This window comes from Eptesicus fuscus, chromosome 16, assembly GCF_027574615.1.
Source record: "Eptesicus fuscus isolate TK198812 chromosome 16, DD_ASM_mEF_20220401, whole genome shotgun sequence".
Taxonomy (NCBI): domain Eukaryota; kingdom Metazoa; phylum Chordata; class Mammalia; order Chiroptera; family Vespertilionidae; genus Eptesicus; species Eptesicus fuscus.
In genome coordinates this window covers 24,421,910-24,436,932 of record NC_072488.1, presented here as the reverse complement: position 1 = coordinate 24,436,932, position 15,023 = coordinate 24,421,910, and the positions used below count along the sequence as shown (strand labels likewise).

The window sequence follows — 15,023 nt, the reverse complement described above, 5'->3', positions numbered from 1 at the left end:
TTCTGTTCAAAACAGGAAAGAGGAAACAGCAATGAACTCCCCGAGAGAGATCACCCCGTGGATCTGTATCTTCCCAGCCCGAGAGCAGCGCCTGGAACTGGTGGCCCTTCAGGATCAGCAGCTAAGTTTCATGTAAACCGTCCTCTTCTCGCTCTTCCTCACGTTCTGAATGAATGATCAAGCCATTGCTAATGCTCTGCCCACTTATTAAAACAAGCGCAAACTGAGGTAAAACACAGTGATGGCTGGACCCTGGGATGATCACCCAGGAAGAGTCCAAGGGAGAAAGCAGAGGGCACCCCCCGCCCCAATCCCACCACGCACACATGGACACGGAGCACCACCGGAGAGCAGGGATTTCCTGAAGCAGCCAGTCTGCTTGCCGCCTCCCCATCTGTACTCATTCATTCCCTCCCTCCTGCCTCCATCCATTCAACATTACATTTGGGACCCACTGAAACTTGACTGGATGCCTCTGGTGCCCAGGAAAATCACTACTTGCCAGAAGGAAGCCACAAGCAAAACCCCTCCGGGCAGACCTGCTGAAAGCTCAAAGAGCATTCCCAGCCTGGGAAATCAGCCAAGTGGGGCACCAGCCAAGGGTGGGGCCGGAGTCCCTGCTGGTGCCAGTGATGGGCCTGTGATTCATACAACAGGAAACGAAGCTGTTGCTGAATTCTTGGGCACCTGAGCCCTATGGAGCTCCTGTGTCCATGAGGCCAGGTTCTGCCCATTGTTCATGTTGCTAAAATGCTGTATTGCAAAATGCCTGCGGGAGAACAGTGACAGAAACCCCAGCAGGGTGTCTGGCTACTCCCACATGCAGTCGGGGGTCCTGGGAGTGGGGAGTATCAATGCCACTCAAGGGCTGGCACCCCCTTCAAATATATAACAAGCCTTTTAAAAAATTTTTTTCAATAAGCGCTGCAAGTGCAAGGCTTCAGAAAGTTGGGTAAAAACTCAAGAGTTGTTCCTCTCCAAGGAAATCTTTAGTAAAAGGCAGAAGATGCATATGATCTGAAGGGAAACCAGAGGATATAACAAGCCTTTTGATGCCACAGGCACCTGAGCCAAAAGGGTCAGAGGGTCATTTATTGAAAGCCCACACCTCTCCAGTGCAGCTAACATCAGCCGCTCCACATTACCCAGTCAGCGGCAGGCAGCGTTCAGGAAGATTCGAGCAGAGTGAGCTAAAACTCATACCCACTAATGGCCCAGTGGCCCCCACCTACCTAATCCGGACTCCAGTCAGCTTCTCACACGAAGTGGCTATACGATTTCCCCAAATACCACAACAAACAAACTCCTTAGTTTCCCCAAAAGTCTTTGCAAAGGTGGTTTTGAGTTCTCACTAATGTTTTAAAGTTAAAATTTAAAAGAAAGACCCTGGCCCGTCCCAGAGAGAGCTGGAGTCCTGAGCAGGGTTCCCAGGAGGCTGACCAGGTGGGTATTTCCTGTTACCTTAGATGGGAAAGGAGAGTTTCAGGTAATCAGAAGATGATAAAAGAAGAAAATAAAAGGCAACGAAAGAATGGCAAGACAAGGGGGAATGAAGAAAGAAGATGCTTATTAAGTGACAAAGTCCAGGCTGGCAATTGGCTAAATGAACTCCACACCTTCTCAGGAAGCAGATGGATTTGTCTTAAGTAACAAAACCTCCTCTCCCCAGTGCTTTGGTCCATACTGACCAAGAAGTGACCTCGCCTTCCTTCCACCCTCCTTCCTAAGCAGGGCGCTGGGGGGTGGAGTTCCCCTAGGAAGAGTAACAGGTGAACAAGGCCCAAGGCTTTCTGCAGAAACAGCTATAATGGCCATAGCTCTTGCGGAATTTATACCGTTTCTCTTATCAAAACCTGCTTGAATTAAACTTTTTCTTACCAGTTTTGGTTCCATTGAGATTGGGACCAAAACTCTACACATGAAGAGAGAGATAAAAAGGTCAAAAGCAACTCTCTCTCTCTCTCTCTCTCTCTCTCTCTCTCTCTCTCTCTCTCACACACACACACACACACACACACACACATGCACATATGTTGTGTGTCCCACTCCCCCACCCCACCCCCAATGCCGGCACCTCTCCCCAGCCAGGGGACACTGCAGTCTGGGAAACCTAATTAACTCCCAGTTATTGCTTCTGAGGGCCCCAGAAACACCCATCTCCTCCTGAGCTACCTTCCATGGTGATATGAGAATTTTGGGGAAAGAACAGTCACCATGTGAGGAGAATATGTTGGTAACAGCTCTGCGAAACATCAAAGACGTCTGCTAAATTTTGGGCTGCATAGCTATAAACTCCCATACAGTGAACATGAAAACTTTCAAGGGCAAAGAGGGGAGAAACCTTAATTTTTCCATTCTGATGAACCTAAGAAAATATTCCGAGGCCACAGATTCTTAAGGAAGATGTAGTTAGCTTAGATTTTGGTGGCAATAAAGAACAAGTGGAGATCAAGTTCCCCAAACAAATTATCTTTGTCCAGGGGGAAAATATGACTGGCCACAGGCCCTGCCTTGAATAAATCTCAACCAGCTTCTTGCAGGTATATATTCTTAGTCACTAGGGCCTCACTTAGAAGTAGGTATGACTCAACATTACCCAGTTCTCGCCCTATACCTTATTGCCTCAGGGCAGCCCAGGAGTTGTGTCTTTACATATAGAAGATGGCACTTCCCTAACCCGGAAATCTGGGCCCTTCATACAGGGAAGTTACCTTTTGTCAGTCTTGGCTTGAGCGGTAACTGGGACTAGGCAGAAAGATTAAGCTGAAGTGAAGGTCTACCATCCAGTCTTCAGAGTCTCAAGAATCCTAGCGATGGATTAGCACACTGGCCAAAGCACACTGCTTCCACATGTTGAAAGTGTGAGTGAGTCTGCCTATTCCTATGAGGTTACAAGATGCCAAAGAAGAGAGAACTGAAGTCCATCTAGAGCAAGCATGTCAAACTCAAAGGCTAACACGTGCCAAATAAACGAGGCATGTGGCCTGTGGGCCGAGAGTTTGACATGCTTGATGTAGAGGAAAGAGACAGAAAGCAATTTTGGTTTCTGGGAGAAATAAGAAAGGGTTGAACGAGAGGTATGGTATCCAATCTCCATGATGGCTCCTGCCTCCTGGTATCCTCCTTTGTGTGGGCCTTTCCTATAATAAATAGAGATGACCTGCTGGCTTGTGTAACCAGAACGATTTTGCAGAAATGACAGTGTAACGTCTGAGTCTAGATCATAAAAGACACTGCAGTTTCCACCTTGCTCTCTCTGGGATCACTCACTCTGGAGAAAGCCAGCTGCCATGTCTGAGGACACCCAAGCAGCTCTGTGAGAGATACATCTGGTGGGAAACTGAGGCCTCCTGCCAATAGTCAACAGTGACTCGTGAGCCTTGTGTGTTAGCCACGTTGGAATCGGATCCTCTGCCCCCAGGTGAGTCTTTCGTTGACCACAGCCCGGGTCAACATCCCAATTGCAACTTCATGAGAGACCATGGGCCAGAACCATCCAGCTAAAGATGTAGAATTCCTGATCAACATCAACTTGATGAGATAATACATATTCATTATTGTCTTAAGCTGCTAAATTTGGAGTAATCTGCTACACAACAATGGATATACAACTCAAGAGAAAATAGGTAAACCAAGCAGGAGAGATGTAAGGTAGACATTGGAAGGAGCAGTTTTTAACTGTAAGGATTGTACATTCCCTCAATAAATATTTACTGAGTGCCTCCTGGATGCTAGGTACTGTGCCTCTACTTTGTGTTACACATTAATCCTGCCGATGGAGAAAGAGAGAGGGGAAGAATAAATATTGATAGGACAGGTTATATTAGAATCCCAGCCACATGGCTAAAGTGAGGTAGGCTGACCTGGCTCCTGAGAGCTGGGAAATCAAAGATACCGGTGTCCTAAAAAAAACACCAAAGTGATCCCTGTTGGTCTCAGCTCCACTTTGTTAGCTTTATTCCTTAAGCTTGAAGCTGTAACCGCTGTTAGAATGCAGATCCTCTGGGAGGGCCACTATGAGTTTAGTGTGGATGAATTGCAGATCCTTTTTGGAGCAGTTGTACTGAGAAGATGGGAAAATTGTGGGGCATAAAAAGGGTTTGTAGGGCCTTCAGGGAGAGTGGTGGCAGGAGATAAATTTTGGAAATGTTACAGTCAAAGGCTAATGGGTACTTGGCATATCTCAAACAGAAGATAAAATCTGTTTTTTTTTTAATCTAATAATAAAAATAATAGGCACCATTTACTGTATAACACGTGATGAGAACATATTTTCTCGACTTCTCCAAAGGATTCTACAAGGTTGGCATTATCATCTCCACTATACAAACGAGGGGACCGGGGCTAAGAAAACCTGAGTGACTTGCCCAAGGGTGCACGGTTATTAAGTGCAAGAGCCTGGTTTGGTACCAAGGTCCATCTGGCTCCAAAGTTCACAACACATGTTAAAGAACATGGGTAAACATTATTGTCCCCTTTTCATCTCATGTAGAAACTGGAAAAAAAATGTAAGAAATTTTGAGCATGGTGTTCATATTTCTCTCACAGGTGGTTTATAGACTTTTTAAAAATGAAATTTAAATGGTGTCAAAGAAAAAACGTTGAGGAAAAATTATTAACAGATTTGAAGGGGAGAGGCCAATTTCTTTCAAGTGAACATGGGGTTTGATGAGAAGTTCTGAAAGTTGTTTTGGAAACCAGATTGCTGGCAAAGTAACAGAAAACAAAAACTCACAGAGACAACTCACTTTCCTACCACACTCCACACGCCAGGGAGCATGATGGGGGACGTGATGGGGGAGCAGAAAGACCAGAGCCCCTACTTTCAGACCACGTACACTGATTCCAGTATTTTTCTGCTGAACTTTGAGGCAGGAGGAGATGTGAGGTACCGCACAGGAGCAAACACAACCCTCACATAGCCAACCACCTCCTGGAACAAAAGGTTTCTCTCTGCATGAGTCAAGCAAGGAAGAAAGTTTCAGATGAAAGTATTCCCTAATCCTGACCCACACCATCGAGTATCTGCCAGGAATACATAGCCATAAAGGAAATGTCTAGTCTCTTCCAAGGTAAGTCCCTTCCTCAATCCTAAGGTTACAAAGATGGAAATTCAATAATGCTATTTAAAAAAAAATAAATGTTATCCTCTTTCTTCAAACAGAGCATTTAGCAAAGGTACAGATCAAATCTAACTGGAAGCCCTGGCCAGTGTGGCTCATTCAGGTGGCTGCACCAAGAGGTCGCTGGTTCGATTCCTGGTCAGGGCACATGCTCAGGTTACAGGCTCAATCACCAGTAGGGGGCATTCAGGAGGAAGCCAATGTTTCTCTCCCTCTTCTTCCCACTTTCTCAAATCAATAAAAACGTATTTTTAAAATATATATATATATTTATTTATTACTGGAAAATTAAAATTGAGAGGTTAAAAAATTATGTGTGTGCATAATATAAAAGAACTAAAACAAAGATATGACACTATATCTTTTGTTCTTTGAAACCAACTTCCTGCAGAAAAAAGAGTGCAGTGTTGAAGAAGGCACCCTTCGCCTATTCTGGAGCCCAAGCCTGGGCCAGCAGCCTGGTCCAAATGATCTGTGCAAAGGAGAGTTCTTCTCCGCTTGGGAAGAACAGGGCGATGATTGATGATTTTCCTCTTGCCCTGGGGAAGCTTGGAGCTTTTTAAAAGCTTACGCCCTTATTTGCAGCTCGAGGGAATCCGTGTAGATTTCAGAGTGAGGATGACCTGAAACTTGACCACTCATTAACCAGACCCACTGGCTGATGCTCCCACCGATTAGCCTGAAATGTACGCCCACTAGACCTCTGACGTGGCTCTATCTGAAGTTGATGTCTCGCTTGAAAACCTTCCTAGATATCAGAACCGGCCTCTCGTCTCTCCAGGGGAAATCTCATTTCCTGTCGCAGTGTGACGGCTAAGGGAGTTCAGAAAAATATTTTAAAGGCTGAAAGGAAGGGGAGAAGAGGATCTTCTTTCTTTCAGACAGACAATGGCCACAATGTCTTATCAAATGTGAATTAGAACAGAGAAGAACCTAGATCAAGCCCATTAACATAATTCCATCACCATTTTCTTCTAAACAACCTAAATTCTGACTCCTTACCGCCTTAAAATAACCGTGATTCTCAAACTTCAGCATGCTTCGGAATTATTTGGAGGGCTTATTGAAACACAGACCACCTAGCCAGCGTGACTCAGTGGTTGAGTGTTGACCTATGAACCAGGAGGTCATGGCTCGATTCCCAGTCAGGGAACATGCCCAGGTTATGGGCTCGATCCCCGGTGTGGGATGTGCAAGAGGCAGTCCATCAATGATTTTCTCTCATCATTGATGTTTCTATCTCTCCCACCCCCTTCCTCTCTGAAATCAATAAAAATATATTAACAAATAAAAAAAAGAAAGAAACACATACTGCTGGGCCCCGTCCCCAGAGTTCCTTTCAGCAGGTTTGGGGAGTGGCTGAGAATTTCGTGTTTAACTAGTTTATAGGTAATGCCAACGCTGCTGGTCTGGGGCCACAGTTTGAGAACTATCACTCCCCCCGTTACAACACAGCTCTGTGAGGGCCTCCAGGAGGCACTGCTCACCCCACGTGAGGGGGCTGCAGGCTGAACCCCTTTCCCCAACTCAGCAGCTCAGGTGGTCATTTGGGGTGTTCCCCACCTGGGAAACGGGGGAGAAGCCCACGTGTATGATCCCCTTCTTCCTCTGTTCTCCCAGGGAGAGACCTTTGAGCCTCTCTCCCTATATCACAACAGGAGCTTTAAAATACATGGAGACCATGGCCTCACCCTCAGAGATGCCATTAAATGGTCAGGGAACAGCCCTCCAGGGGCATTTTCAGCTTCCCAGGTGATTTTAGCCAAAAGTCACTCGTGAATGTGGCCCAAAGAAGCCTGTGTTCTTACTTTCTCTGCCGTTCATGTGGCGCCATGAGGACATCTTCACAGCCAGGAGATTTATTTTACTCCAAAAACAAAGAGCTAAAGAAAATGGCATTTCTTCATGTCTTATTTTTCTCCTTTGTTTTTCTTTTTTAAATATATTTTTATTGATTTCAGAGAGGAAGGGGGTGGGAGAGAGAGAGATAAACATCTCTATGATGAGAGAGAATCATTGACCAGCTGCCTCCTGCACGCCCCACAACGGGGATCAAACACACAACCCAGGCATGTGTCCTGACCAGGAATCAAACCATGACCTCCCGGTTCATAGGTCAACGCTCAACAACTGAGCCACACCAGTCAGGTCTTATTTTTCTTATAGACAAAGGCACTAGGTAAGATTGTGTGACTTAGGTGAGTCCATTCACCCCCCTGAAAACTTGACTCTCTCTACTTCTCCCACAGCAGCTGGTAAATTAGGATCAGCAGGTATATAAAAAAAATTGGGACTAATATTGCATGGCAACACTACCTCTCAATGAGACTCACCTGGAGAGTAGTGAAATATACCAGGGCCCGGGCCTACCACAGACAACTCAATCACAGTCTCTGGGGGCAGAGCGAGGGCACTGGTATTGCTGTAAGCTCACCAGGGGGTAATAATGTGCAGCCAGGATTGAAAAGCGCTAATGGAAAGGGTGGGTGGTGGCGGTGCAAATAAAAATCAGGAGAGGCATGGAGGGACCACAGCACTGATGGAGCCCGTGGCTTCTGACTCAGCAGTTGCCAGTGACATTGCAGTGTTTGAATTCAGTGTTCTTGAGGCATGACTCAGAAATAGGTATTCCAGGGGAGGTATCTCCAGGAGGAGAGAGAGAAAGAAGGAAAGGGAGTCGGTATTCAGGGAGAGGAGGAGAGAACGAAAGAGGGGACGAGATGTTGAAAAACATGAAAAGTACCCTCGACTGGGAGTCTGGTAACAGGATAAGATCTTGGTTCTGACACTAATCAGATAAGTGAAACCTGGGTAAGCCATTTCTCTTGCCTGGGTCTCAGCTGCCCCGAGATAAAATGACAAGGGTGGCTGTGTGTTTTCAAGTCCTTCCGATCTGAGATTTTCCAGGTGTGTTCTGTCAAAATCACAGTGTTAAATGGGTATTTGCCTGGGTCCTGTGACTATGAGGGAGAAGTAGGGCTTCGGAGCTGAGTACCTTCCAGGTCATCTCATGCAAATGCTAAACACTGAGAACTGGTCAAGGGCTTCTTTGGAGCTATCAGTTATTTGAAATTTCATTATCACACACACCACTCAGTAACGTCAAGAAAGGCAGCTGGCTTGACCTTCATATTTTTTTTTTAAAATTGATTTCAGAGAGGAAGGGAGACGGAGAGGGAGACAGAAACGTCAATGATGAGAGAGAATCACTGATCTGCTGCCTCCCGCATGCCCCACACAGGGGATTGAGCCCACAACCCAGGCATGTGCCCTGATCTGGAATTGAACTGTGACCTCCTGGTTCATAGGTCAATGCTCAACCACTGAGCCATGCTGGCTGGGTGACCTTTCTATCCACGCAATTAGTTTTGGGGGTGAATCTAGCGTACCCTGTAAAACAAATTCTCCTACTGTAATCTATAGTTTTCTTTGGCTACTGTGTTTTGTGTTTTCTTAGTTTATAAGCTCCTTGAAAACGGGGACAGGTTGTCTACCAGAACGTTGGTGTTATGTGTCACGGCTTAAACAAAGCCCCTTCAGTGGTCTTCCTTTTCTATAAAGTTATGTTCTTGGAAAGCTGCCCGTCAGTGGAACTGCCATCAATCAAACCCAATTTTAAATGCACATTAAGTGCTATATAAAGAGCCGCGTGGTGAGCGCTTTTGAAGAGTGCCTACATTTGGGGGGGTGGGGGAGAAATGCTAATAATTATACCTTAATTCAACTGTTTGGTAAGCCTAAAGTTTTAACATAGCAATTTTGATATAAAATAGAGGTTGTTTTGTGTTCCTTTAATTTGAAGTCTTAACAAGGGTTTCTGGGGCATATTATAATACATTCTATAGTTTGTGTTCCTTCAGAATATGTTCGGCAAAAGGAGGGTGCTTCATTGGTTTAAACTTCAGTTGCTTATGTGTACTGAGCCACTTACATACACAGAACAGTGATGACCTGTGCCTGTTTACAAGGCCCAGGAGCCACACGGTGTCATGAAACGAACATAATCACTGTGAGTTGGGGCCTAGGTTCTCCTGCTCATCACCATCTAGTTGTGTGCCCGTGGGTGAATCCCTTTCCTTTCCTGGCGTCAGTTATTTGTGTGATGGAGATATTGGACTGTGTGGGGTTTACAGATCCTTCTCTGCCAGGAACTGGACCCCCGTGGATGGAAATTAGACAGAAAAGATATGAGAAGTCATGGACGTATAGGAGAGTCTGTATTGTAGACCAAGTAGCCATTAGAGAAAACAGTTCTTCAAAGTAGCCTTACAAAGTAGCCCTTGCTAATACTATAGCAAACACAGGAGCCATACTAAGCAGCCTCACACCGGCTGGTCAGTAACACATCTTTATACCAACTTAAGACAAAAGAGGCTTCTCGCCAAATAGTGACATCATTACTTGGGCTACAGAAAGGCACGCCTGTGCAGTATATACAGTACAATCACTGTGTCCTTGCTCAGGTTGGCCTTGAACATCCGGCGTACTCTGAACAGGGCCCCCACAGACTGGGTGATTTCTAATGTCCTTTAAAAAATTATTATTATTTTTTTTTTTTTTTGAGAGAGAGAGAGAGGTTTGCTGCTCTACTTACTTATGGATTCACTGGTTGTTTCTTGTATGTGCCTGGACCTGGGATGGAACCCACAAGAGCATATTAGGACAACACTCAAACCAACTGAGACTCTAATGTCCTTTTCAATTCTGGCATCCTGAGATTTGAAGGTTCTTTGGGGAGTCTAGATTACCTGAAGGTGTCAAATTTTACAGTCCTAAAACCACCCGATTAGTGCTTTATCTAGCTTGGCTAGATGATGATGAGGTGCGAGAGAACCAAGCTCGCTGCGTGTGGTTGTGTAGGTTGTGCACTGAAAAAAGCACACTTAGCCTTTGCTGCATTTGCTCAGCTGGGGCCCCCACTGTGCTAGGTGCTGCATGGTCTAGCCTGGCCTGGTGACAGCAAGACCTTTAAACCTAAGGGCAGCAAAGCACAAATCTTGTGGTTCACAGCGAAGTGTGACCCCACCACCAGAGAGCCATTCTTCTGGGCCCAGAGGAGGCTTCCCACAGGTGTGGCGATCACATACCTATAAGTATCACCTAGTTTCAGGGAGAAAGTAAGGGTTAAAGGTAACTTACGGAAGCCCAAAGGCTTGCAAGGTACAGGGACATATCTGAGTGGATGGCTGTGACTGGGAACATTACGTACTGAACAGTCTAAATGAGGCTGTTTCTAGAGGACCTGGTTCCTTGCTGGAGCCCCAGGTAGACGCTGTGCAGAGCAGTGGTTCTCAGACCTGCTGGTGCAACCAGACTCCTGAACTGGTCCTGAATCCCGTGGAGTGAGGCTTGAAAATCTGTCATTTCAATCACCTCCCCAGGAAACCTGGGTGCAGCCAGCACAGCACCAGAGGCATTACAGTGTTTGAAGAACTCTGGTGCAGAGCCATCACCCGGGCGCTGGGTAAGGACTAAGCTGTGGAGAGGAGTGGCATCCAATTCACAATCATGACCAGGGATCGACTCCACCAGAGCAAGTGCAAGGACACTTGGAGCTGGGGGCCAAGCAAATGTGGTCCCAGACAGAAAATCTGGGGCCACCCACAAGGCAACGATAGGTCAAAGAAATGAACCTGGTAATTTGAAGACATTTCATCAGGGGAGCCGAGTTCTCAGAAGTACTTGAGGAACGCTGACACTCCCCCGCCCCCCGCCCGCCCCCCCCCCCCCCACACACACACACTTACTTGTCCTTCAGGGGCTACATCTTGTCCCTTATCACTTCTCACCTTGAGCCAACAGAGACTAGGCAGACACCAGACACCATGCTGATCTGCATCCCACCCCTGGGTATCCATCTCTCTCTGCCCTCCATGGGCCTGCAGTAATTTTTTTTTACTTGTTACTTATTAGACACTTGGCCATCTGGTAGTCTCAGGGGAAACTGGGGCCGACTCAAGAATAAACCCTGGTGATTGACCTTGAAAGCTATTTATTTTCTCCTCACCCAGTCAGAGTTCCCCATGCAAATGCGCTGTGACAGCTTCATCAACTACCCTCAGAATTAGAAAGGGAGAAGCAGGAAAAAATGAATTCTCAGTGAGTATAACTGAAATCCTACCAGAAAATTGTAAGATAAAGCTTTTTATAAGAAAAGGCAAAAATCAAATGCACTCATCTAAAGACCGGAGATAGGCTGGTGTCCATTACAGGGTGATCAAGTACCTAATCAATATAAAGCAGTAATCTGTTTGTATGCCTACTATATAAGCATTAGTTTTTGGTAAATATGTTGATTTTTATTAATGGCAACACACACACACAAAAACAAAAACAAAAACCAAAAAAAAAATCTAAAACAAAACAAAATCAACTAAGGTAAAGATAATTTCAGCCTTTAGTCAAAAATTCACTTTGCGTAAAACCGCTTTTGTTATGTTCCCCAGGATACCTATTAGGGACATATTTTGGAAGGATTTATTTTAGGCAAGTGTTTAACTTTAAAAAATATTTAAGTTGGGAAGAAATTAAAAACCCGACTCAATATATAATCATTTTTTTAAAAAATCAATAATTCAAAAATCAATGCATTTCCAAATTAAACCCCGATGTTCCTCTCTCACACATCGAGGCAGAGAAGGGCCAGGGGTGGCAGGGCTGAGAGGGTGCTGTCCTCTGAGTCTTCTAAACTGAACCGTAACAGGAGTTAAGGTTACAGGAGCCATGCAACTCAAAGGGCTAAGAGGGGGGAAGCAGATCCACCATCAGCGTAACAATGGGCACGATGATTATTTGCTGTGCACCGTGGTGACAGGTGATTTGGCAAACTATCTCATTAATCCTCACCACCCCTTACAAGGAAGGAACATCATCACCCTAATTCTACAGCTAAGAAAGTTAAAACTTAAAGAGGTTAAACAATGATACAACAGAAAGTGACAAGTCAAGTCTGACTCCAAAGCCAATGTCTCTAATTCGGAGGGTGGCAGTGACAGGTTGCTGAGTCCACATCAGGCAGCAGTTCTCGGAGCTCCTGATCACTGTGGGCCAAGACAAGACTACTTTACTCCCAGGTGTGTAGGAGTTGGGACCTTTTGGGGGTGGTGGTAGCTAAAGTTTAAAGTGGGGTGGCATCCTGCACTGATCAAAACTATGGTCACGCCCACCTTTATCTAGACTTACTGTCCACAGAAACCTCAGGCAGGCAGGCAGGCAGGGGGAGTAACCCAGCAAACCATGTTGGTATCTTGACCACAATCTGGTTCCACTGACCTTTAATTCATCTCGTCACGGCACTTCAACAAGAACTTCTTACAACTGGCTATTTCCCAGGGCGCCAGCATAGATCGCAGAAAGATTAAGGCGCAGTGGGCTGGCAGGGTGTCTTCCCATACCGTTCACTGTTGTTAACCTTCTTCTTTTATTTTATTTTTAAGAGTCTCTTTTAAAAAGAAATATATATTTTTTATTGATTTCAGAGAGGAAGGGAGAGGGAGAGAGAGATAGAAACATCAATGATGAGAGTGATTCATTGATCAGCTGCCTCCTGCATGCCCCCTACTGGGGATCGAGCCTGCAACCCAGGTAATGTGCCCTGACCAGAATCTACGGTAACTGTGATCTCCTGGTTCCACTGAGAACCACTGAGCAATACAGGCTGGACTGTTGACCTTCTCTGAATGAAAGTTTGAGGGCAGATGTCTTTGGATTAGACAACTCTGTTCTCCAGGACCTCGTCTTCTCTTCCCTTTGGCCAGGTGTTTCCACTATACCCACTTTCACCTGAAAATCCTGGGAAAAAGCTGAGCCAGCATATTCCAAGGTTCTGATTCAGGTCATTGATAACCCATTTCATTTCCATAAAATTTAAATGAAAAATAGATTCAGGGCAAGTACACCAGGAAACAAATGGGAAGGCAAATAGGCCATGTGGCCTTATTGCATGGTTAGTCAAAGGTTGACACAGCCACCAATGATCTGAGCAAGGGTCTCGTGGGTCTGGAACCTACTGGTGGGTAAACTCCGGTCCTCTTGCTTGGTATTCAGCCAACATCTTAAACCCTGGGAGGGACTCTGTCAGGTTCATAATCAATCTGGCCTTGCAGATGAGTTATTAATGGCAGCCCTAGTCATTAATAAACATAAGACAACTTGTGCATGGAGATTACTGAATCCACTCCATTTTTTTGGTTTAGCATCACTGCCATCCACTGCTGGCCTCATACATAGGCATAAGTGGCCCTTCATGTGGTCTCATTGAAGAAGATGGAGAAACCCCTCACCAAATGGTCTTCCCACCAGCACTCAACATTCTACCATGAGCAAGTCATTCTTGCTTCTTTAGAGGCAAAGAGCCCTGGCTTTGGGGTCACACACATGGATTCTAACTCTGGCTTTTATCAGCAAGACAGTTACACAGCCTCCCTTTAAGAGCGCTATAAGGATAATAGTAATACTAAAAGTGGTATTTGGAAAAGCACTGAGCACAGTGCCTGGCACATGGTACGTGACAGAATGCACCAGACAGCTGCAGGGGAGGTGTGGAAAGATGTAAAATATGCCAAGACAGAATCATACATGACAGCTGTGGTTTCGGTTGTTGTGTGGCCCTCTTAGGTCCTCCTCTAAAGACTGAAATCTTCCCGGAACATGTCCTTGTCTTAGTGCATTCATGTGTCAGTCAGTTCCCTGCCTCATGGGAGGAACCCGTGGCAGCTGAAGGCTCAGGAAGGGGAGGCTGGAGGAACCATTACTGAGAGAAGGGCACCGAGAGGCGTGGCTGGGAACACGGAGACAAGTGTCTCCACTTGACTGAGGGCCTCCTCGGCACCCATCAAAAATGGTTTGGGACGTGGATGGAACTTACCCACCCGAATGTCCAAGGATTTATAAGTGAGGTCACTTGAGGGTATTCTTTTTTTAACAGAGGATTAACTTACATAGATCTTAAGTGTACACACTGATGAGTTTTGACAAATGTATACACTAGTGTACCTACCACTCCAACTCGAGCTGTCTTTTATGTACTGGCTCCAAGACTTCCATACAGAGCTCACACATCTGGACACCTATTTGAAAAGACACAGACCCTTCCCTGCAGGCCTGGAACCCGAGGCCATCCACAGTGTGCGGAACAAAGGTGGCGCCAACAAGTCGGAATGAAGTGAATGGGACTAGAGCAGTGACGCAGAATGGAGAGGTGAACTGAGTCACCAGCTAAGTGATTCCGTCCTAAAAGGCTGTGGTATTGCCCTAGCCGCTTGGCTCAGTAGATAGAGTGTTGGCCTGCAGACTGAAGATTCCTGGGTTCGATTCTGGTCAGGGGCACATGCCCGGGTTGCAGGCTTGATCCCCAGAATGGGGCGTGCAGGAGGCAGCCGATCAATGATTCTCTCTCATCATTGATGTTTCTCTCTCTTCTCCTTCTCTCCTCCTCTCTGAAATTATATATATATATATATATATATATATATATATATATATATATATATATATATATATATATTTGAAGGCTGTGGTATCAATGAATCTGGGCAAGAATCTGCATGGAATGGCCCTGTGGGAGTGTCACAGTGGTTGAGCACTGGAACTGACCCATGACACCCACATTCTCTCCACACCTGACTCACCCATCACCCCACTCTCTGTTTTTTTGTTTTGTTTTGTTTTGTTTTTTGTTGTTGTTATTAATCCTCACCTGAGGATATTTTTCCATTGATTTTTCGAGAGAGTGGAAGGACGGGAGAGAGACACAGAGAAACATCGATGTGAGAGATACATCGATTGGTTGCCTCCAGCACGCACCCTGACGGGGGCTGGGGATTGAGCCTGCAACCAAGGTACATGCCCTTGACAGGAGAAATCGAATTCGGGACTCTTCAGTCCATGGGCCGACGCTCC

General features: G+C 45.7%; 1 non-coding gene across 1 annotated transcript; it reads right to left on the bottom strand.

The window, feature by feature from the left end:
- Window positions 1-920: 920 nt before the first annotated feature.
- Window positions 921-1,037, bottom strand: LOC114230358 (U5 spliceosomal RNA). The gene has a single exon (XR_003616256.2). It is a non-coding gene; the product is annotated as a U5 spliceosomal RNA (small nuclear RNA).
- Between the last annotated feature and the right edge of the window lie 13,986 nt (window positions 1,038-15,023).